Here is a 27,970-nt window from a genome sequence, read left to right on the forward strand (position 1 = left end):
TGACAAAGTTAGACGCAAACTCACTCAAATATATGAGAAATGTTGAAATTCGACTTCAAATTAGGAAGATAGACTTAGAAAATTTTCACTCAACACAAAGTGACAATCGACCTCAATGGGCTTCAATCAATGTTAATCGACGATATCTGACAAAGTTAGATGCAAACTCACTCAAATATATTAGAAATGTTGAAATTCGACTTCAAATTAGGAAGATAGACTTAGAAAATTTTCACTCAACACAAAGTGACAATCGACCTCAATGGGCTTCAATGGATGTTAATCGACGATATCTGACAAAGTTAGATGCAAACTCACTCGAATATATTAGAAATGTTGAAATTCGACTTCAAATTAGGAAGATAGACTTAGAAAATTTTCACTCAACACAAAGTAACAATCGACCTCAATGGGCTTCAATGGATGTTAATCGACGATATCTGACAAAGTTAGATGCAAACTCACTCAAATATATTAGAAATGTTGAAATTCGACTTCAAATTAGGAAGATAGACTTAGAAAATTTTCACTCAACACAAAGTGACAATCGACCTCAATGGGCTTCAATGGATGTTAATCGACGATATCTGACAAAATTAGATGCAAACTCACTCGAATATATTAGAAATGTTGAAATTCGACTTTAAATTAGGAAGATAGACTTAGAAAATTTTCACTCAACACAAAGTAACAATCGACCTCAATGGGCTTCAATCAATGTTAATCGACGATATCTGACAAAGTTAGATGCAAACTCACTCAAATATATTAGAAATGTTGAAATTCGACTTCAAATTAGGAAGATAGACTTAGAAAATTTTCACTCAACACAAAGTGACAATCGACCTCAATGGGCTTCAATGGATGTTAATCGACGATATCTGACAAAGTTAGACGCAAACTCACTCAAATATATGAGAAATGTTGAAATTCGACTTTAAATTAGGAAGATAGACTTAGAAAATTTTCACTCAACACAAAGTGACAATCGACCTCAATGGGCTTCAATCAATGTTAATCGACGATATCTGACAAAGTTAGATGCAAACTCACTCAAATATATTAGAAATGTTGAAATTCGACTTCAAATTAGGAAGATAGACTTAGAAAATTTTCACTCAACACAAAGTGACAATCGACCTCAATGGGCTTCAATGGATGTTAATCGACGATATCTGACAAAATTAGATGCAAACTCACTCGAATATATTAGAAATGTTGAAATTCGACTTCAAATTAGGAAGATAGACTTAGAAAATTTTCACTCAACACAAAGTGACAATCGACCTCAATGGGCTTCAATGGATGTTAATCGACGATATCTGACAAAGTTAGATGCAAACTCACTCAAATATATGAGAAATGTTGAAATTCGACTTTAAATTAGGAAGATAGACTTAGAAAATTTTCACTCAACACAAAGTGACAATCGACCTCAATGGGCTTCAATCAATGTTAATCGACGATATCTGACAAAGTTAGATGCAAACTCACTCAAATATATGAGAAATGTTGAAATTCGACTTTAAATTAGGAAGATAGACTTAGAAAATTTTCACTCAACACAAAGTGACAATCGACCTCAATGGGCTTCAATGGATGTTAATCGACGATATCTGACAAAGTTAGACGCAAACTCACTCAAATATATGAGAAATGTTGAAATTCGACTTTAAATTAGGAAGATAGACTTAGAAAATTTTCACTCAACACAAAGTGACAATCGACCTCAATGGGCTTCAATCAATGTTAATCGACGATATCTGACAAAGTTAGACGCAAACTCACTCAAATATATGAGAAATGTTGAAATTCGACTTTAAATTAGGAAGATAGACTTAGAAAATTTTCACTCAACACAAAGTGACAATCGACCTCAATGGGCTTCAATGGATGTTAATCGACGATATCTGACAAAGTTAGACGCAAACTCACTCAAATATATGAGAAATGTTGAAATTCGACTTTAAATTAGGAAGATAGACTTAGAAAATTTTCACTCAACACAAAGTGACAATCGACCTCAATGGGCTTCAATGGATGTTAATCGACGATATCTGACAAAGTTAGATGCAAACTCACTCAAATATATTAGAAATGTTGAAATTCGACTTCAAATTAGGAAGATAGACTTAGAAAATTTTCACTCAACACAAAGTGACAATCGACCTCAATGGGCTTCAATGGATGTTAATCGACGATATCTGACAAAGTTAGACGCAAACTCACTCAAATATATGAGAAATGTTGGAATTCGACTTTAAATTAGGAAGATAGACTTAGAAAATTTTCACTCAACACAAAGTAACAATCGACCTCAATGGGCTTTAATCAATGTTAATCGACGATATCTGACAAAGTTAGATGCAAACTCACTCAAATATATTAGAAATGTTGAAATTCGACTTCAAATTAGGAAGATAGACTTAGAAAATTTTCACTCAACACAAAGTGACAATCGACCTCAATGGGCTTCAATGGATGTTAATCGACGATATCTGACAAAGTTAGATGCAAACTCACTCAAATATATGAGAAATGTTGAAATTCGACTTTAAATTAGGAAGATAGACTTAGAAAATTTTCACTCAACACAAAGTGACAATCGACCTCAATGGGCTTCAATCAATGTTAATCGACGATATCTGACAAAGTTAGATGCAAACTCACTCAAATATATGAGAAATGTTGAAATTCGACTTTAAATTAGGAAGATAGACTTAGAAAATTTTCACTCAACACAAAGTGACAATCGACCTCAATGGGCTTCAATCAATGTTAATCGACGATATCTGACAAAGTTAGATGCAAACTCACTCAAATATATTAGAAATGTTGAAATTCGACTTTAAATTAGGAAGATAGACTTAGAAAATTTTCACTCAACACAAAGTGACAATCGACCTCAATGGGCTTCAATGGATGTTAATCGACGATATCTGACAAAGTTAGACGCAAACTCACTCAAATATATGAGAAATGTTGAAATTCGACTTTAAATTAGGAAGATAGACTTAGAAAATTTTCACTCAACACAAAGTGACAATCGACCTCAATGGGCTTCAATCAATGTTAATCGACGATATCTGACAAAGTTAGACGCAAACTCACTCAAATATATGAGAAATGTTGAAATTCGACTTTAAATTAGGAAGATAGACTTAGAAAATTTTCACTCAACACAAAGTGACAATCGACCTCAATGGGCTTCAATGGATGTTAATCGACGATATCTGACAAAGTTAGACGCAAACTCACTCAAATATATGAGAAATGTTGAAATTCGACTTTAAATTAGGAAGATAGACTTAGAAAATTTTCACTCAACACAAAGTGACAATCGACCTCAATGGGCTTCAATGGATGTTAATCGACGATATCTGACAAAGTTAGACGCAAACTCACTCAAATATATGAGAAATGTTGAAATTCGACTTCAAATTAGGAAGATAGACTTAGAAAATTTTCACTCAACACAAAGTGACAATCGACCTCAATGGGCTTCAATCAATGTTAATCGACGATATCTGACAAAGTTAGATGCAAACTCACTCAAATATATTAGAAATGTTGAAATTCGACTTCAAATTAGGAAGATAGACTTAGAAAATTTTCACCCAACACAAAGTGACAATCGACCTCAATGGGCTTCAATGGATGTTAATCGACGATATCTGACAAAGTTAGATGCAAACTCACTCAAATATATGAGAAATGTTGAAATTCGACTTTAAATTAGGAAGATAGACTTAGAAAATTTTCACTCAACACAAAGTGACAATCGACCTCAATGGGCTTCAATGGATGTTAATCGACGATATCTGACAAAGTTAGATGCAAACTCACTCAAATATATGAGAAATGTTGAAATTCGACTTTAAATTAGGAAGATAGACTTAGAAAATTTTCACTCAACACAAAGTGACAATCGACCTCAATGGGCTTCAATCAATGTTAATCGACGATATCTGACAAAGTTAGATGCAAACTCACTCAAATATATGAGAAATGTTGAAATTCGACTTTAAATTAGGAAGATAGACTTAGAAAATTTTCACTCAACACAAAGTGACAATCGACCTCAATGGGCTTCAATCAATGTTAATCGACGATATCTGACAAAGTTAGATGCAAACTCACTCAAATATATTAGAAATGTTGAAATTCGACTTTAAATTAGGAAGATAGACTTAGAAAATTTTCACTCAACACAAAGTGACAATCGACCTCAATGGGCTTCAATGGATGTTAATCGACGATATCTGACAAAGTTAGACGCAAACTCACTCAAATATATGAGAAATGTTGAAATTCGACTTTAAATTAGGAAGATAGACTTAGAAAATTTTCACTCAACACAAAGTGACAATCGACCTCAATGGGCTTCAATCAATGTTAATCGACGATATCTGACAAAGTTAGACGCAAACTCACTCAAATATATGAGAAATGTTGAAATTCGACTTTAAATTAGGAAGATAGACTTAGAAAATTTTCACTCAACACAAAGTGACAATCGACCTCAATGGGCTTCAATGGATGTTAATCGACGATATCTGACAAAGTTAGACGCAAACTCACTCAAATATATGAGAAATGTTGAAATTCGACTTTAAATTAGGAAGATAGACTTAGAAAATTTTCACTCAACACAAAGTGACAATCGACCTCAATGGGCTTCAATGGATGTTAATCGACGATATCTGACAAAGTTAGATGCAAACTCACTCAAATATATGAGAAATGTTGAAATTCGACTTTAAATTAGGAAGATAGACTTAGAAAATTTTCACTCAACACAAAGTGACAATCGACCTCAATGGGCTTCAATGGATGTTAATCGACGATATCTGACAAAGTTAGACGCCATCTCACTCAAATATATGAGAAATGTTGAAATTCGACTTTAAATTAGGAAGATAGACTTAGAAAATTTTCACTCAACACAAAGTGACAATCGACCTCAATGGGCTTCAATCAATGTTAATCGACGATATCTGACAAAGTTAGATGCAAACTCACTCGAATATATTAGAAATGTTGAAATTCGACTTCAAATTAGGAAGATAGACTTAGAAAATTTTCACTCAACACAAAGTGACAATCGACCTCAATGGGCTTCAATGGATGTTAATCGACGATATCTGACAAAGTTAGATGCAAACTCACTCAAATATATGAGAAATGTTGAAATTCGACTTTAAATTAGGAAGATAGACTTAGAAAATTTTCACTCAACACAAAGTGACAATCGACCTCAATGGGCTTCAATCAATGTTAATCGACGATATCTGACAAAGTTAGATGCAAACTCACTCGAATATATTAGAAATGTTGAAATTCGACTTCAAATTAGGAAGATAGACTTAGAAAATTTTCACTCAACACAAAGTGACAATCGACCTCAATGGGCTTCAATGGATGTTAATCGACGATATCTGACAAAGTTAGACGCAAACTCACTCAAATATATGAGAAATGTTGAAATTCGACTTTAAATTAGGAAGATAGACTTAGAAAATTTTCACTCAACACAAAGTGACAATCGACCTCAATGGGCTTCAATCAATGTTAATCGACGATATCTGACAAAGTTAGATGCAAACTCACTCAAATATATGAGAAATGTTGAAATTCGACTTTAAATTAGGAAGATAGACTTAGAAAATTTTCACTCAACACAAAGTAACAATCGACCTCAATGGGCTTCAATCAATGTTAATCGACGATATCTGACAAAGTTAGATGCAAACTCACTCAAATATATTAGAAATGTTGAAATTCGACTTCAAATTAGGAAGATAGACTTAGAAAATTTTCACCCAACACAAAGTGACAATCGACCTCAATGGGCTTCAATGGATGTTAATCGACGATATCTGACAAAGTTAGATGCAAACTCACTCAAATATATGAGAAATGTTGAAATTCGACTTTAAATTAGGAAGATAGACTTAGAAAATTTTCACTCAACACAAAGTGACAATCGACCTCAATGGGCTTCAATCAATGTTAATCGACGATATCTGACAAAGTTAGATGCAAACTCACTCAAATATATTAGAAATGTTGAAATTCGACTTTAAATTAGGAAGATAGACTTAAAAAATTTTCACTCAACACAAAGTGACAATCGACCTCAATGGGCTTCAATGGATGTTAATCGACGATATCTGACAAAGTTAGACGCAAACTCACTCAAATATATGAGAAATGTTGAAATTCGACTTTAAATTAGGAAGATAGACTTAGAAAATTTTCACTCAACACAAAGTGACAATCGACCTCAATGGGCTTCAATCAATGTTAATCGACGATATCTGACAAAGTTAGACGCAAACTCACTCAAATATATGAGAAATGTTGAAATTCGACTTTAAATTAGGAAGATAGACTTAGAAAATTTTCACTCAACACAAAGTGACAATCGACCTCAATGGGCTTCAATGGATGTTAATCGACGATATCTGACAAAGTTAGATGCAAACTCACTCAAATATATGAGAAATGTTGAAATTCGACTTCAAATTAGGAAGATAGACTTAGAAAATTTTCACTCAACACAAAGTGACAATCGACCTCAATGGGCTTCAATGGATGTTAATCGACGATATCTGACAAAGTTAGACGCAAACTCACTCAAATATATGAGAAATGTTGAAATTCGACTTCAAATTAGGAAGATAGACTTAGAAAATTTTCACTCAACACAAAGTGACAATCGACCTCAATGGGCTTCAATCAATGTTAATCGACGATATCTGACAAAGTTAGACGCCATCTCACTCAAATATATGAGAAATGTTGAAATTCGACTTTAAATTAGGAAGATAGACTTAGAAAATTTTCACTCAACACAAAGTGACAATCGACCTCAATGGGCTTCAATGGATGTTAATCGACGATATCTGACAAAGTTAGATGCAAACTCACTCAAATATATGAGAAATGTTGAAATTCGACTTTAAATTAGGAAGATAGACTTAGAAAATTTTCACTCAACACAAAGTGACAATCGACCTCAATGGGCTTCAATGGATGTTAATCGACGATATCTGACAAAGTTAGACGCAAACTCACTCAAATATATGAGAAATGTTGAAATTCGACTTTAAATTAGGAAGATAGACTTAGAAAATTTTCACTCAACACAAAGTAACAATCGACCTCAATGGGCTTCAATCAATGTTAATCGACGATATCTGACAAAGTTAGATGCAAACTCACTCAAATATATTAGAAATGTTGAAATTCGACTTCAAATTAGGAAGATAGACTTAGAAAATTTTCACCCAACACAAAGTGACAATCGACCTCAATGGGCTTCAATGGATGTTAATCGACGATATCTGACAAAGTTAGACGCAAACTCACTCAAATATATGAGAAATGTTGAAATTCGACTTTAAATTAGGAAGATAGACTTAGAAAATTTTCACTCAACACAAAGTGACAATCGACCTCAATGGGCTTCAATGGATGTTAATCGACGATATCTGACAAAGTTAGATGCAAACTCACTCAAATATATGAGAAATGTTGAAATTCGACTTTAAATTAGGAAGATAGACTTAGAAAATTTTCACTCAACACAAAGTGACAATCGACCTCAATGGGCTTCAATCAATGTTAATCGACGATATCTGACAAAGTTAGACGCAAACTCACTCAAATATATTAGAAATGTTGAAATTCGACTTCAAATTAGGAAGATAGACTTAGAAAATTTTCACTCAACACAAAGTGACAATCGACCTCAATGGGCTTCAATGGATGTTAATCGACGATATCTGACAAAGTTAGATGCAAACTCACTCAAATATATGAGAAATGTTGAAATTCGACTTTAAATTAGGAAGATAGACTTAGAAAATTTTCACTCAACACAAAGTGACAATCGACCTCAATGGGCTTCAATGGATGTTAATCGACGATATCTGACAAAGTTAGACGCAAACTCACTCAAATATATGAGAAATGTTGAAATTCGACTTTAAATTAGGAAGATAGACTTAGAAAATTTTCACTCAACACAAAGTGACAATCGACCTCAATGGGCTTCAATCAATGTTAATCGACGATATCTGACAAAGTTAGATGCAAACTCACTCAAATATATGAGAAATGTTGAAATTCGACTTTAAATTAGGAAGATAGACTTAGAAAATTTTCACTCAACACAAAGTAACAATCGACCTCAATGGGCTTCAATCAATGTTAATCGACGATATCTGACAAAGTTAGATGCAAACTCACTCAAATATATTAGAAATGTTGAAATTCGACTTCAAATTAGGAAGATAGACTTAGAAAATTTTCACCCAACACAAAGTGACAATCGACCTCAATGGGCTTCAATGGATGTTAATCGACGATATCTGACAAAGTTAGATGCAAACTCACTCAAATATATGAGAAATGTTGAAATTCGACTTTAAATTAGGAAGATAGACTTAGAAAATTTTCACTCAACACAAAGTGACAATCGACCTCAATGGGCTTCAATCAATGTTAATCGACGATATCTGACAAAGTTAGATGCAAACTCACTCAAATATATTAGAAATGTTGAAATTCGACTTTAAATTAGGAAGATAGACTTAAAAAATTTTCACTCAACACAAAGTGACAATCGACCTCAATGGGCTTCAATGGATGTTAATCGACGATATCTGACAAAGTTAGACGCAAACTCACTCAAATATATGAGAAATGTTGAAATTCGACTTTAAATTAGGAAGATAGACTTAGAAAATTTTCACTCAACACAAAGTGACAATCGACCTCAATGGGCTTCAATCAATGTTAATCGACGATATCTGACAAAGTTAGACGCAAACTCACTCAAATATATGAGAAATGTTGAAATTCGACTTTAAATTAGGAAGATAGACTTAGAAAATTTTCACTCAACACAAAGTGACAATCGACCTCAATGGGCTTCAATGGATGTTAATCGACGATATCTGACAAAGTTAGATGCAAACTCACTCAAATATATGAGAAATGTTGAAATTCGACTTCAAATTAGGAAGATAGACTTAGAAAATTTTCACTCAACACAAAGTGACAATCGACCTCAATGGGCTTCAATGGATGTTAATCGACGATATCTGACAAAGTTAGACGCAAACTCACTCAAATATATGAGAAATGTTGAAATTCGACTTCAAATTAGGAAGATAGACTTAGAAAATTTTCACTCAACACAAAGTGACAATCGACCTCAATGGGCTTCAATCAATGTTAATCGACGATATCTGACAAAGTTAGACGCCATCTCACTCAAATATATGAGAAATGTTGAAATTCGACTTTAAATTAGGAAGATAGACTTAGAAAATTTTCACTCAACACAAAGTGACAATCGACCTCAATGGGCTTCAATGGATGTTAATCGACGATATCTGACAAAGTTAGATGCAAACTCACTCAAATATATGAGAAATGTTGAAATTCGACTTTAAATTAGGAAGATAGACTTAGAAAATTTTCACTCAACACAAAGTGACAATCGACCTCAATGGGCTTCAATGGATGTTAATCGACGATATCTGACAAAGTTAGACGCAAACTCACTCAAATATATGAGAAATGTTGAAATTCGACTTTAAATTAGGAAGATAGACTTAGAAAATTTTCACTCAACACAAAGTAACAATCGACCTCAATGGGCTTCAATCAATGTTAATCGACGATATCTGACAAAGTTAGATGCAAACTCACTCAAATATATTAGAAATGTTGAAATTCGACTTCAAATTAGGAAGATAGACTTAGAAAATTTTCACCCAACACAAAGTGACAATCGACCTCAATGGGCTTCAATGGATGTTAATCGACGATATCTGACAAAGTTAGACGCAAACTCACTCAAATATATGAGAAATGTTGAAATTCGACTTTAAATTAGGAAGATAGACTTAGAAAATTTTCACTCAACACAAAGTGACAATCGACCTCAATGGGCTTCAATCAATGTTAATCGACGATATCTGACAAAGTTAGACGCAAACTCACTCAAATATATGAGAAATGTTGAAATTCGACTTTAAATTAGGAAGATAGACTTAGAAAATTTTCACTCAACACAAAGTGACAATCGACCTCAATGGGCTTCAATGGATGTTAATCGACGATATCTGACAAAGTTAGATGCAAACTCACTCGAATATATTAGAAATGTTGAAATTCGACTTCAAATTAGGAAGATAGACTTAGAAAATTTTCACTCAACACAAAGTGACAATCGACCTCAATGGGCTTCAATGGATGTTAATCGACGATATCTGACAAAGTTAGACGCAAACTCACTCAAATATATGAGAAATGTTGAAATTCGACTTTAAATTAGGAAGATAGACTTAGAAAATTTTCACTCAACACAAAGTGACAATCGACCTCAATGGGCTTCAATCAATGTTAATCGACGATATCTGACAAAGTTAGATGCAAACTCACTCAAATATATTAGAAATGTTGAAATTCGACTTCAAATTAGGAAGATAGACTTAGAAAATTTTCACTCAACACAAAGTGACAATCGACCTCAATGGGCTTCAATGGATGTTAATCGACGATATCTGACAAAGTTAGATGCAAACTCACTCAAATATATGAGAAATGTTGAAATTCGACTTTAAATTAGGAAGATAGACTTAGAAAATTTTCACTCAACACAAAGTGACAATCGACCTCAATGGGCTTCAATGGATGTTAATCGACGATATCTGACAAAGTTAGATGCAAACTCACTCAAATATATGAGAAATGTTGAAATTCGACTTTAAATTAGGAAGATAGACTTAGAAAATTTTCACTCAACACAAAGTGACAATCGACCTCAATGGGCTTCAATGGTTGTTAATCGACGATATCTGACAAAGTTAGAAGCAAACTCACTCAAATATATGAGAAATGTTGAAATTCGACTTTAAATTAGGAAGATAGACTTAGAAAATTTTCACTCAACACAAAGTGACAATCGACCTCAATGGGCTTCAATCAATGTTAATCGACGATATCTGACAAAGTTAGATGCAAACTCACTCAAATATATTAGAAATGTTGAAATTCGACTTCAAATTAGGAAGATAGACTTAGAAAATTTTCACTCAACACAAAGTGACAATCGACCTCAATGGGCTTCAATGGATGTTAATCGACGATATCTGACAAAGTTAGACGCAAACTCACTCAAATATATGAGAAATGTTGAAATTCGACTTTAAATTAGGAAGATAGACTTAGAAAATTTTCACTCAACACAAAGTGACAATCGACCTCAATGGGCTTCAATCAATGTTAATCGACGATATCTGACAAAGTTAGATGCAAACTCACTCAAATATATTAGAAATGTTGAAATTCGACTTCAAATTAGGAAGATAGACTTAGAAAATTTTCACTCAACACAAAGTGACAATCGACCTCAATGGGCTTCAATCAATGTTAATCGACGATATCTGACAAAGTTAGATGCAAACTCACTCAAATATATGAGAAATGTTGAAATTCGACTTTAAATTAGGAAGATAGACTTAGAAAATTTTCACTCAACACAAAGTGACAATCGACCTCAATGGGCTTCAATCAATGTTAATCGACGATATCTGACAAAGTTAGATGCAAACTCACTCAAATATATTAGAAATGTTGAAATTCGACTTCAAATTAGGAAGATAGACTTAGAAAATTTTCACTCAACACAAAGTGACAATCGACCTCAATGGGCTTCAATGGATGTTAATCGACGATATCTGACAAAGTTAGATGCAAACTCACTCAAATATATGAGAAATGTTGAAATTCGACTTTAAATTAGGAAGATAGACTTAGAAAATTTTCACTAAACACAAAGTGACAATCGACCTCAATGGGCTTCAATGGATGTTAATCGACGATATCTGACAAAGTTAGATGCAAACTCACTCAAATATATGAGAAATGTTGAAATTCGACTTTAAATTAGGAAGATAGACTTAGAAAATTTTCACTCAACACAAAGTGACAATCGACCTCAATGGGCTTCAATCAATGTTAATCGACGATATCTGACAAAGTTAGATGCAAACTCACTCAAATATATGAGAAATGTTGAAATTCGACTTTAAATTAGGAAGATAGACTTAGAAAATTTTCACTCAACACAAAGTGACAATCGACCTCAATGGGCTTCAATGGATGTTAATCGACGATATCTGACAAAGTTAGATGCAAACTCACTCAAATATATGAGAAATGTTGAAATTCGACTTTAAATTAGGAAGATAGACTTAGAAAATTTTCACTCAACACAAAGTGACAATCGACCTCAATGGGCTTCAATGGATGTTAATCGACGATATCTGACAAAGTTAGACGCAAACTCACTCAAATATATGAGAAATGTTGAAATTCGACTTTAAATTAGGAAGATAGACTTAGAAAATTTTCACTCAACACAAAGTAACAATCGACCTCAATGGGCTTCAATCAATGTTAATCGACGATATCTGACAAAGTTAGATGCAAACTCACTCAAATATATTAGAAATGTTGAAATTCGACTTCAAATTAGGAAGATAGACTTAGAAAATTTTCACCCAACACAAAGTGACAATCGACCTCAATGGGCTTCAATGGATGTTAATCGACGATATCTGACAAAGTTAGACGCAAACTCACTCAAATATATGAGAAATGTTGAAATTCGACTTTAAATTAGGAAGATAGACTTAGAAAATTTTCACTCAACACAAAGTGACAATCGACCTCAATGGGCTTCAATCAATGTTAATCGACGATATCTGACAAAGTTAGACGCAAACTCACTCAAATATATGAGAAATGTTGAAATTCGACTTTAAATTAGGAAGATAGACTTAGAAAATTTTCACTCAACACAAAGTGACAATCGACCTCAATGGGCTTCAATGGATGTTAATCGACGATATCTGACAAAGTTAGATGCAAACTCACTCGAATATATTAGAAATGTTGAAATTCGACTTCAAATTAGGAAGATAGACTTAGAAAATTTTCACTCAACACAAAGTGACAATCGACCTCAATGGGCTTCAATGGATGTTAATCGACGATATCTGACAAAGTTAGACGCAAACTCACTCAAATATATGAGAAATGTTGAAATTCGACTTTAAATTAGGAAGATAGACTTAGAAAATTTTCACTCAACACAAAGTGACAATCGACCTCAATGGGCTTCAATCAATGTTAATCGACGATATCTGACAAAGTTAGATGCAAACTCACTCAAATATATTAGAAATGTTGAAATTCGACTTCAAATTAGGAAGATAGACTTAGAAAATTTTCACTCAACACAAAGTGACAATCGACCTCAATGGGCTTCAATGGATGTTAATCGACGATATCTGACAAAGTTAGATGCAAACTCACTCAAATATATGAGAAATGTTGAAATTCGACTTTAAATTAGGAAGATAGACTTAGAAAATTTTCACTCAACACAAAGTGACAATCGACCTCAATGGGCTTCAATGGATGTTAATCGACGATATCTGACAAAGTTAGATGCAAACTCACTCAAATATATGAGAAATGTTGAAATTCGACTTTAAATTAGGAAGATAGACTTAGAAAATTTTCACTCAACACAAAGTGACAATCGACCTCAATGGGCTTCAATGGTTGTTAATCGACGATATCTGACAAAGTTAGAAGCAAACTCACTCAAATATATGAGAAATGTTGAAATTCGACTTTAAATTAGGAAGATAGACTTAGAAAATTTTCACTCAACACAAAGTGACAATCGACCTCAATGGGCTTCAATCAATGTTAATCGACGATATCTGACAAAGTTAGATGCAAACTCACTCAAATATATTAGAAATGTTGAAATTCGACTTCAAATTAGGAAGATAGACTTAGAAAATTTTCACTCAACACAAAGTGACAATCGACCTCAATGGGCTTCAATGGATGTTAATCGACGATATCTGACAAAGTTAGACGCAAACTCACTCAAATATATGAGAAATGTTGAAATTCGACTTTAAATTAGGAAGATAGACTTAGAAAATTTTCACTCAACACAAAGTGACAATCGACCTCAATGGGCTTCAATCAATGTTAATCGACGATATCTGACAAAGTTAGATGCAAACTCACTCAAATATATTAGAAATGTTGAAATTCGACTTCAAATTAGGAAGATAGACTTAGAAAATTTTCACTCAACACAAAGTGACAATCGACCTCAATGGGCTTCAATCAATGTTAATCGACGATATCTGACAAAGTTAGATGCAAACTCACTCAAATATATGAGAAATGTTGAAATTCGACTTTAAATTAGGAAGATAGACTTAGAAAATTTTCACTCAACACAAAGTGACAATCGACCTCAATGGGCTTCAATCAATGTTAATCGACGATATCTGACAAAGTTAGATGCAAACTCACTCAAATATATTAGAAATGTTGAAATTCGACTTCAAATTAGGAAGATAGACTTAGAAAATTTTCACTCAACACAAAGTGACAATCGACCTCAATGGGCTTCAATGGATGTTAATCGACGATATCTGACAAAGTTAGATGCAAACTCACTCAAATATATTAGAAATGTTGAAATTCGACTTCAAATTAGGAAGATAGACTTAGAAAATTTTCACTCAACACAAAGTGACAATCGACCTCAATGGGCTTCAATGGATGTTAATCGACGATATCTGACAAAGTTAGATGCAAACTCACTCAAATATATGAGAAATGTTGAAATTCGACTTTAAATTAGGAAGATAGACTTAGAAAATTTTCACTCAACACAAAGTGACAATCGACCTCAATGGGCTTCAATGGATGTTAATCGACGATATCTGACAAATTTAGATGCAAACTCACTCAAATATATGAGAAATGTTGAAATTCGACTTTAAATTAGGAAGATAGACTTAGAAAATTTTCACTCAACACAAAGTGACAATCGACCTCAATGGGCTTCAATCAATGTTAATCGACGATATCTGACAAAGTTAGATGCAAACTCACTCAAATATATAAGAAATGTTGAAATTCGACTTTAAATTAGGAAGATAGACTTAGAAAATTTTCACTCAACACAAAGTGACAATCGACCTCAATGGGCTTCAATGGATGTTAATCGACGATATCTGACAAAGTTAGATGCAAACTCACTCGAATATATTAGAAATGTTGAAATTCGACTTCAAATTAGGAAGATAGACTTAGAAAATTTTCACTCAACACAAAGTGACAATCGACCTCAATGGGCTTCAATGGATGTTAATCGACGATATCTGACAAAGTTAGACGCAAACTCACTCAAATATATGAGAAATGTTGAAATTCGACTTTAAATTAGGAAGATAGACTTAGAAAATTTTCACTCAACACAAAGTAACAATCGACCTCAATGGGCTTCAATCAATGTTAATCGACGATATCTGACAAAGTTAGATGCAAACTCACTCAAATATATTAGAAATGTTGAAATTCGACTTCAAATTAGGAAGATAGACTTAGAAAATTTTCACTCAACACAAAGTGACAATCGACCTCAATGGGCTTCAATGGATGTTAATCGACGATATCTGACAAAGTTAGACGCAAACTCACTCAAATATATGAGAAATGTTGAAATTCGACTTCAAATTAGGAAGATAGACTTAGAAAATTTTCACTCAACACAAAGTGACAATCGACCTCAATGGGCTTCAATCAATGTTAATCGACGATATCTGACAAAGTTAGATGCAAACTCACTCAAATATATTAGAAATGTTGAAATTCGACTTCAAATTAGGAAGATAGACTTAGAAAATTTTCACTCAACACAAAGTGACAATCGACCTCAATGGGCTTCAATGGATGTTAATCGACGATATCTAACAAAGTTAGATGCAAACTCACTCAAATATATTAGAAATGTTGAAATTCGACTTCAAATTAGGAAGATAGACTTAGAAAATTTTCACTCAACACAAAGTGACAATCGACCTCAATGGGCTTCAATGGATGTTAATCGACGATATCTGACAAAGTTAGATGCAAACTCACTCAAATATATGAGAAATGTTGAAATTCGACTTTAAATTAGGAAGATAGACTTAGAAAATTTTCACTCAACACAAAGTGACAATCGACCTCAATGGGCTTCAATGAATGTTAATCGACGATATCTGACAAAGTTAGACGCAAACTCACTCAAATATATGAGAAATGTTGAAATTCGACTTTAAATTAGGAAGATAGACTTAGAAAATTTTCACTCAACACAAAGTGACAATCGACCTCAATGGGCTTCAATCAATGTTAATCGACGATATCTGACAAAGTTAGATGCAAACTCACTCAAATATATTAGAAATGTTGAAATTCGACTTCAAATTAGGAAGATAGACTTAGAAAATTTTCACTCAACACAAAGTGACAATCGACCTCAATGGGCTTCAATGGATGTTAATCGACGATATCTGACAAAGTTAGATGCAAACTCACTCAAATATATTAGAAATGTTGAAATTCGACTTCAAATTAGGAAGATAGACTTAGAAAATTTTCACTCAACACAAAGTGACAATCGACCTCAATGGGCTTCAATGGATGTTAATCGACGATATCTGACAAAGTTAGATGCAAACTCACTCAAATATATGAGAAATGTTGAAATTCGACTTTAAATTAGGAAGATAGACTTAGAAAATTTTCACTCAACACAAAGTGACAATCGACCTCAATGGGCTTCAATCAATGTTAATCGACGATATCTGACAAAGTTAGATGCAAACTCACTCAAATATATGAGAAATGTTGAAATTCGACTTTAAATTAGGAAGATAGACTTAGAAAATTTTTACTCAACACAAAGTGACAATCGACCTCAATGGGCTTCAATCAATGTTAATCGACGATATCTGACAAAGTTAGATGCAAACTCACTCAAATATATTAGAAATGTTGAAATTCGACTTTAAATTAGGAAGATAGACTTAGAAAATTTTCACTCAACACAAAGTGACAATCGACCTCAATGGGCTTCAATGGATGTTAATCGACGATATCTGACAAAGTTAGACGCAAACTCACTCAAATATATGAGAAATGTTGAAATTCGACTTTAAATTAGGAAGATAGACTTAGAAAATTTTCACTCAACACAAAGTGACAATCGACCTCAATGGGCTTCAATCAATGTTAATCGACGATATCTGACAAAGTTAGACGCAAACTCACTCAAATATATGAGAAATGTTGAAATTCGACTTTAAATTAGGAAGATAGACTTAGAAAATTTTCACTCAACACAAAGTGACAATCGACCTCAATGGGCTTCAATGGATGTTAATCGACGATATCTGACAAAGTTAGATGCAAACTCACTCAAATATATGAGAAATGTTGAAATTCGACTTTAAATTAGGAAGATAGACTTAGAAAATTTTCACTCAACACAAAGTGACAATCGACCTCAATGGGCTTCAATGGATGTTAATCGACGATATCTGACAAAGTTAGACGCAAACTCACTCAAATATATGAGAAATGTTGAAATTCGACTTCAAATTAGGAAGATAGACTTAGAAAATTTTCACTCAACACAAAGTGACAATCGACCTCAATGGGCTTCAATCAATGTTAATCGACGATATCTGACAAAGTTAGACGCCATCTCACTCAAATATATGAGAAATGTTGAAATTCGACTTTAAATTAGGAAGATAGACTTAGAAAATTTTCACTCAACACAAAGTGACAATCGACCTCAATGGGCTTCAATGGATGTTAATCGACGATATCTGACAAAGTTAGATGCAAACTCACTCAAATATATGAGAAATGTTGAAATTCGACTTTAAATTAGGAAGATAGACTTAGAAAATTTTCACTCAACACAAAGTGACAATCGACCTCAATGGGCTTCAATCAATGTTAATCGACGATATCTGACAAAGTTAGATGCAAACTCACTCGAATATATTAGAAATGTTGAAATTCGACTTCAAATTAGGAAGATAGACTTAGAAAATTTTCACTCAACACAAAGTGACAATCGACCTCAATGGGCTTCAATGGATGTTAATCGACGATATCTGACAAAGTTAGACGCAAACTCACTCAAATATATGAGAAATGTTGAAATTCGACTTTAAATTAGGAAGATAGACTTAGAAAATTTTCACTCAACACAAAGTAACAATCGACCTCAATGGGCTTCAATCAATGTTAATCGACGATATCTGACAAAGTTAGATGCAAACTCACTCAAATATATTAGAAATGTTGAAATTCGACTTCAAATTAGGAAGATAGACTTAGAAAATTTTCACTCAACACAAAGTGACAATCGACCTCAATGGGCTTCAATCAATGTTAATCGACGATATCTGACAAAGTTAGATGCAAACTCACTCAAATATATTAGAAATGTTGAAATTCGACTTCAAATTAGGAAGATAGACTTAGAAAATTTTCACTCAACACAAAGTGACAATCGACCTCAATGGGCTTCAATGGATGTTAATCGACGATATCTGACAAAGTTAGATGCAAACTCACTCAAATATATTAGAAATGTTGAAATTCGACTTCAAATTAGGAAGATAGACTTAGAAAATTTTCACTCAACACAAAGTGACAATCGACCTCAATGGGCTTCAATGGATGTTAATCGACGATATCTGACAAAGTTAGATGCAAACTCACTCAAATATATGAGAAATGTTGAAATTCGACTTTAAATTAGGAAGATAGACTTAGAAAATTTTCACTCAACACAAAGTGACAATCGACCTCAATGGGCTTCAATCAATGTTAATCGACGATATCTGACAAAGTTAGATGCAAACTCACTCAAATATATGAGAAATGTTGAAATTCGACTTTAAATTAGGAAGATAGACTTAGAAAATTTTTACTCAACACAAAGTGACAATCGACCTCAATGGGCTTCAATCAATGTTAATCGACGATATCTGACAAAGTTAGATGCAAACTCACTCAAATATATTAGAAATGTTGAAATTCGACTTTAAATTAGGAAGATAGACTTAGAAAATTTTCACTCAACACAAAGTGACAATCGACCTCAATGGGCTTCAATGGATGTTAATCGACGATATCTGACAAAGTTAGACGCAAACTCACTCAAATATATGAGAAATGTTGAAATTCGACTTTAAATTAGGAAGATAGACTTAGAAAATTTTCACTCAACACAAAGTGACAATCGACCTCAATGGGCTTCAATCAATGTTAATCGACGATATCTGACAAAGTTAGACGCAAACTCACTCAAATATATGAGAAATGTTGAAATTCGACTTTAAATTAGGAAGATAGACTTAGAAAATTTTCACTCAACACAAAGTGACAATCGACCTCAATGGGCTTCAATGGATGTTAATCGACGATATCTGACAAAGTTAGATGCAAACTCACTCAAATATATGAGAAATGTTGAAATTCGACTTTAAATTAGGAAGATAGACTTAGAAAATTTTCACTCAACACAAAGTGACAATCGACCTCAATGGGCTTCAATGGATGTTAATCGACGATATCTGACAAAGTTAGACGCAAACTCACTCAAATATATGAGAAATGTTGAAATTCGACTTCAAATTAGGAAGATAGACTTAGAAAATTTTCACTCAACACAAAGTGACAATCGACCTCAATGGGCTTCAATCAATGTTAATCGACGATATCTGACAAAGTTAGACGCCATCTCACTCAAATATATGAGAAATGTTGAAATTCGACTTTAAATTAGGAAGATAGACTTAGAAAATTTTCACTCAACACAAAGTGACAATCGACCTCAATGGGCTTCAATGGATGTTAATCGACGATATCTGACAAAGTTAGATGCAAACTCACTCAAATATATGAGAAATGTTGAAATTCGACTTTAAATTAGGAAGATAGACTTAGAAAATTTTCACTCAACACAAAGTGACAATCGACCTCAATGGGCTTCAATCAATGTTAATCGACGATATCTGACAAAGTTAGATGCAAACTCACTCGAATATATTAGAAATGTTGAAATTCGACTTCAAATTAGGAAGATAGACTTAGAAAATTTTCACTCAACACAAAGTGACAATCGACCTCAATGGGCTTCAATGGATGTTAATCGACGATATCTGACAAAGTTAGACGCAAACTCACTCAAATATATGAGAAATGTTGAAATTCGACTTTAAATTAGGAAGATAGACTTAGAAAATTTTCACTCAACACAAAGTAACAATCGACCTCAATGGGCTTCAATCAATGTTAATCGACGATATCTGACAAAGTTAGATGCAAACTCACTCAAATATATTAGAAATGTTGAAATTCGACTTCAAATTAGGAAGATAGACTTAGAAAATTTTCACTCAACACAAAGTGACAATCGACCTCAATGGGCTTCAATGGATGTTAATCGACGATATCTGACAAAGTTAGACGCAAACTCACTCAAATATATGAGAAATGTTTAAATTCGACTTTAAATTAGGAAGATAGACTTAGAAAATTTTCACTCAACACAAAGTGACAATCGACCTCAATGGGCTTCAATCAATGTTAATCGACGATATCTGACAAAGTTAGATGCAAACTCACTCAAATATATTAGAAATGTTGAAATTCGACTTCAAATTAGGAAGATAGACTTAGAAAATTTTCACTCAACACAAAGTGACAATCGACCTCAATGGGCTTCAATGGATGTTAATCGACGATATCTGACAAAGTTAGACGCAAACTCACTCAAATATATGAGAAATGTTGAAATTCGACTTTAAATTAGGAAGATAGACTTAGAAAATTTTCACTCAACACAAAGTAACAATCGACCTCAATTGGCTTCAATCAATGTTAATCGACGATATCTGACAAAGTTAGATGCAAACTCACTCAAATATATTAGAAATGTTGAAATTCGACTTCAAATTAGGAAGATAGACTTAGAAAATTTTCACTCAACACAAAGTGACAATCGACCTCAATGGGCTTCAATGGATGTTAATCGACGATATCTGACAAAGTTAGACGCAAACTCACTCAAATATATGAGAAATGTTGAAATTCGACTTTAAATTAGGAAGATAGACTTAGAAAATTTTCACTCAACACAAAGTGACAATCGACCTCAATGGGCTTCAATCAATGTTAATCGACGATATCTGACAAAGTTAGATGCAAACTCACTCAAATATATTAGAAATGTTGAAATTCGACTTCAAATTAGGAAGATAGACTTAGAAAATTTTCACTCAACACAAAGTGACAATCGACCTCAATGGGCTTCAATGGATGTTAATCGACGATATCTGACAAAGTTAGACGCAAACTCACTCAAATATATGAGAAATGTTGAAATTCGACTTTAAATTAGGAAGATAGACTTAGAAAATTTTCACTCAACACAAAGTGACAATCGACCTCAATGGGCTTCAATCAATGTTAATCGACGATATCTGACAAAGTTAGATGCAAACTCACTCAAATATATTAGAAATGTTGAAATTCGACTTTAAATTAGGAAGATAGACTTAGAAAATTTTCACTCAACACAAAGTGACAATCGACCTCAATGGGCTTCAATCAATGTTAATCGACGATATCTGACAAAGTTAGATGCAAACTCACTCAAATATATGAGAAATGTTGAAATTCGACTTTAAATTAGGAAGATAGACTTAGAAAATTTTCACTCAACACAAAGTGACAATCGACCTCAATGGGCTTCAATCAATGTTAATCGACGATATCTGACAAAGTTAGATGCAAACTCACTCGAATATATTAGAAATGTTGAAATTCGACTTCAAATTAGGAAGATAGACTTAGAAAATTTTCACTCAACACAAAGTGACAATCGACCTCAATGGGCTTCAATCAATGTTAATCGACGATATCTGACAAAGTTAGATGCAAACTCACTCAAATATATTAGAAATGTTGAAATTCGACTTCAAATTAGGAAGATAGACTTAGAAAATTTTCACTCAACACAAAGTGACAATCGACCTCAATGGGCTTCAATGGATGTTAATCGACGATATCTGACAAAGTTAGACGCAAACTCACTCAAATATATGAGAAATGTTGAAATTCGACTTTAAATTAGGAAGATAGACTTAGAAAATTTTCACTCAACACAAAGTGACAATCGACCTCAATGGGCTTCAATGGATGTTAATCGACGATATCTGACAAAGTTAGACGCAAACTCACTCAAATATATGAGAAATGTTGAAATTCGACTTTAAATTAGGAAGATAGACTTAGAAAATTTTCACTCAACACAAAGTGACAATCGACCTCAATGGGCTTCAATGGATGTTAATCGACGATATCTGACAAAGTTAGATGCAAACTCACTCAAATATATGAGAAATGTTGAAATTCGACTTTAAATTAGGAAGATAGACTTAGAAAATTTTCACTCAACACAAAGTGACAATCGACCTCAATGGGCTTCAATGGATGTTAATCGACGATATCTGACAAAGTTAGACGCAAACTCACTCAAATATATGAGAAATGTTGAAATTCGACTTCAAATTAGGAAGATAGACTTAGAAAATTTTCACTCAACACAAAGTGACAATCGACCTCAATGGGCTTCAATCAATGTTAATCGACGATATCTGACAAAGTTAGATGCAAACTCACTCAAATATATGAGAAATGTTGAAATTCGACTTTAAATTAGGAAGATAGACTTAGAAAATTTTCACTCAACACAAAGTGACAATCGACCTCAATGGGCTTCAATCAATGTTAATCGACGATATCTGACAAAGTTAGATGCAAACTCACTCGAATATATTAGAAATGTTGAAATTCGACTTCAAATTAGGAAGATAGACTTAGAAAATTTTCACTCAACACAAAGTGACAATCGACCTCAATGGGCTTCAATGGATGTTAATCGACGATATCTGACAAAGTTAGACGCAAACTCACTCAAATATATGAAAAATGTTGAAATTCGACTTTAAATTAGGAAGATAGACTTAGAAAATTTTCACTCAACACAAAGTGACAATCGACCTCAATGGGCTTCAATCAATGTTAATCGACGATATCTGACAAAGTTAGATGCAAACTCACTCAAATATATTAGAAATGTTGAAATTCGACTTCAAATTAGGAAGATAGACTTAGAAAATTTTCACTCAACACAAAGTGACAATCGACCTCAATGGGCTTCAATGGATGTTAATCGACGATATCTGACAAAGTTAGACGCAAACTCACTCAAATATATGAGAAATGTTGAAATTCGACTTTAAATTAGGAAGATAGACTTAGAAAATTTTCACTCAACACGAAGTGACAATCGACCTCAATGGGCTTCAATCAATGTTAATCGACGATATCTGACAAAGTTAGATGCAAACTCACTCAAATATATTAGAAATGTTGAAATTCGACTTCAAATTAGGAAGATAGACTTAGAAAATTTTCACTCAACACAAAGTGACAATCGACCCCAATGGGCTTCAATGGATGTTAATCGACGATATCTGACAAAGTTAGATGCAAACTCACTCGAATATATGAGAAATGTTGAAATTCGACTTTAAATTAGGAAGATAGACTTAGAAAATTTTCACTCAACACAAAGTGACAATCGACCTCAATGGGCTTCAATCAATGTTAATCGACGATATCTGACAAAGTTAGATGCAAACTCACTCAAATATATTAGAAATGTTGAAATTCGACTTCAAATTAGGAAGATAGACTTAGAAAATTTTCACTCAACACAAAGTGACAATCGACCTCAATGGGCTTCAATCAATGTTAATCGACGATATCTGACAAAGTTAGATGCAAACTCACTCAAATATATTAGAAATGTTGAAATTCGACTTCAAATTAGGAAGATAGACTTAGAAAATTTTCACTCAACACAAAGTGACAATCGACCTCAATGGGCTTCAATCAATGTTAATCGACGATATCTGACAAAGTTAGATGCAAACTCACTCAAATATATTAGAAATGTTGAAATTCGACTTTAAATTAGGAAGATAGACTTAGAAAATTTTCACTCAACACAAAGTGACAATCGACCTCAATGGGCTTCAATCAATGTTAATCGACGATATCTGACAAAGTTAGACGCCATCTCACTCAAATATATGAGAAATGTTGAAATTCGACTTTAAATTAGGAAGATAGACTTAGAAAATTTTCACTCAACACAAAGTGACAATCGACCTCAATGGGCTTCAATCAATGTTAATCGACGATATCTGACAAAGTTAGATGCAAACTCACTCAAATATATTAGAAATGTTGAAATTCGACTTCAAATTAGGAAGATAGACTTAGAAAATTTTCACTCAACACAAAGTGACAATCGACCTCAATGGGCTTCAATGGATGTTAATCGACGATATCTGACAAAGTTAGACGCAAACTCACTCAAATATATGAGAAATGTTGAAATTCGACTTTAAATTAGGAAGATAGACTTAGAAAATTTTCACTCAACACAAAGTGACAATCGACCTCAATGGGCTTCAATCAATGTTAATCGACGATATCTGACAAAGTTAGATGCAAACTCACTCAAATATATTAGAAATGTTGAAATTCGACTTCAAATTAGGAAGATAGACTTAGAAAATTTTCACTCAACACAAAGTGACAATCGACCCCAATGGGCTTCAATGGATGTTAATCGACGATATCTGACAAAGTTAGATGCAAACTCACTCGAATATATGAGAAATGTTGAAATTCGACTTTAAATTAGGAAGATAGACTTAGAAAATTTTCACTCAACACAAAGTGACAATCGACCTCAATGGGCTTCAATCAATGTTAATCGACGATATCTGACAAAGTTAGATGCAAACTCACTCAAATATATTAGAAATGTTGAAATTCGACTTCAAATTAGGAAGATAGACTTAGAAAATTTTCACTCAACACAAAGTGACAATCGACCTCAATGGGCTTCAATCAATGTTAATCGACGATATCTGACAAAGTTAGATGCAAACTCACTCAAATATATTAGAAATGTTGAAATTCGACTTCAAATTAGGAAGATAGACTTAGAAAATTTTCACTCAACACAAAGTGACAATCGACCTCAATGGGCTTCAATCAATGTTAATCGACGATATCTGACAAAGTTAGATGCAAACTCACTCAAATATATTAGAAATGTTGAAATTCGACTTTAAATTAGGAAGATAGACTTAGAAAATTTTCACTCAACACAAAGTGACAATCGACCTCAATGGGCTTCAATCAATGTTAATCGACGATATCTGACAAAGTTAGACGCCATCTCACTCAAATATATGAGAAATGTTGAAATTCGACTTTAAATTAGGAAGATAGACTTAGAAAATTTTCACTCAACACAAAGTGACAATCGACCTCAATGGGCTTCAATCAATGTTAATCGACGATATCTGACAAAGTTAGATGCAAACTCACTCAAATATATTAGAAATGTTGAAATTCGACTTCAAATTAGGAAGATAGACTTAGAAAATTTTCACTCAACACAAAGTGACAATCGACCCCAATGGGCTTCAATGGATGTTAATCGACGATATCTGACAAAGTTAGATGCAAACTCACTCGAATATATGAGAAATGTTGAAATTCGACTTTAAATTAGGAAGATAGACTTAGAAAATTTTCACTCAACACAAAGTGACAATCGACCTCAATGGGCTTCAATCAATGTTAATCGACGATATCTGACAAAGTTAGATGCAAACTCACTCGAATATATTAGAAATGTTGAAATTCGACTTCAAATTAGGAAGATAGACTTAGAAAATTTTCACTCAACACAAAGTGACAATCGACCTCAATGGGCTTCAATGGATGTTAATCGACGATATCTGACAAAGTTAGACGCAAACTCACTCAAATATATGAAAAATGTTGAAATTCGACTTTAAATTAGGAAGATAGACTTAGAAAATTTTCACTCAACACAAAGTGACAATCGACCTCAATGGGCTTCAATCAATGTTAATCGACGATATCTGACAAAGTTAGATGCAAACTCACTCAAATATATTAGAAATGTTGAAATTCGACTTCAAATTAGGAAGATAGACTTAGAAAATTTTCACTCAACACAAAGTGACAATCGACCTCAATGGGCTTCAATGGATGTTAATCGACGATATCTGACAAAGTTAGACGCAAACTCACTCAAATATATGAGAAATGTTGAAATTCGACTTTAAATTAGGAAGATAGACTTAGAAAATTTTCACTCAACACGAAGTGACAATCGACCTCAATGGGCTTCAATCAATGTTAATCGACGATATCTGACAAAGTTAGATGCAAACTCACTCAAATATATTAGAAATGTTGAAATTCGACTTCAAATTAGGAAGATAGACTTAGAAAATTTTCACTCAACACAAAGTGACAATCGACCCCAATGGGCTTCAATGGATGTTAATCGACGATATCTGACAAAGTTAGATGCAAACTCACTCGAATATATGAGAAATGTTGAAATTCGACTTTAAATTAGGAAGATAGACTTAGAAAATTTTCACTCAACACAAAGTGACAATCGACCTCAATGGGCTTCAATCAATGTTAATCGACGATATCTGACAAAGTTAGATGCAAACTCACTCAAATATATTAGAAATGTTGAAATTCGACTTCAAATTAGGAAGATAGACTTAGAAAATTTTCACTCAACACAAAGTGACAATCGACCTCAATGGGCTTCAATCAATGTTAATCGACGATATCTGACAAAGTTAGATGCAAACTCACTCAAATATATTAGAAATGTTGAAATTCGACTTCAAATTAGGAAGATAGACTTAGAAAATTTTCACTCAACACAAAGTGACAATCGACCTCAATGGGCTTCAATCAATGTTAATCGACGATATCTGACAAAGTTAGATGCAAACTCACTCAAATATATTAGAAATGTTGAAATTCGACTTTAAATTAGGAAGATAGACTTAGAAAATTTTCACTCAACACAAAGTGACAATCGACCTCAATGGGCTTCAATCAATGTTAATCGACGATATCTGACAAAGTTAGACGCCATCTCACTCAAATATATGAGAAATGTTGAAATTCGACTTTAAATTAGGAAGATAGACTTAGAAAATTTTCACTCAACACAAAGTGACAATCGACCTCAATGGGCTTCAATCAATGTTAATCGACGATATCTGACAAAGTTAGATGCAAACTCACTCAAATATATTAGAAATGTTGAAATTCGACTTCAAATTAGGAAGATAGACTTAGAAAATTTTCACTCAACACAAAGTGACAATCGACCTCAATGGGCTTCAATGGATGTTAATCGACGATATCTGACAAAGTTAGACGCAAACTCACTCAAATATATGAGAAATGTTGAAATTCGACTTTAAATTAGGAAGATAGACTTAGAAAATTTTCACTCAACACAAAGTGACAATCGACCTCAATGGGCTTCAATCAATGTTAATCGACGATATCTGACAAAGTTAGATGCAAACTCACTCAAATATATTAGAAATGTTGAAATTCGACTTCAAATTAGGAAGATAGACTTAGAAAATTTTCACTCAACACAAAGTGACAATCGACCCCAATGGGCTTCAATGGATGTTAATCGACGATATCTGACAAAGTTAGATGCAAACTCACTCGAATATATGAGAAATGTTGAAATTCGACTTTAAATTAGGAAGATAGACTTAGAAAATTTTCACTCAACACAAAGTGACAATCGACCTCAATGGGCTTCAATCAATGTTAATCGACGATATCTGACAAAGTTAGATGCAAACTCACTCAAATATATTAGAAATGTTGAAATTCGACTTCAAATTAGGAAGATAGACTTAGAAAATTTTCACTCAACACAAAGTGACAATCGACCCCAATGGGCTTCAATGGATGTTAATCGACGATATCTGACAAAGTTAGATGCAAACTCACTCGAATATATGAGAAA

The sequence above is a fragment of the Diorhabda carinulata genome, chromosome 11 (genome assembly GCF_026250575.1).
Source record: "Diorhabda carinulata isolate Delta chromosome 11, icDioCari1.1, whole genome shotgun sequence".
Classification (NCBI taxonomy): domain Eukaryota; kingdom Metazoa; phylum Arthropoda; class Insecta; order Coleoptera; family Chrysomelidae; genus Diorhabda; species Diorhabda carinulata.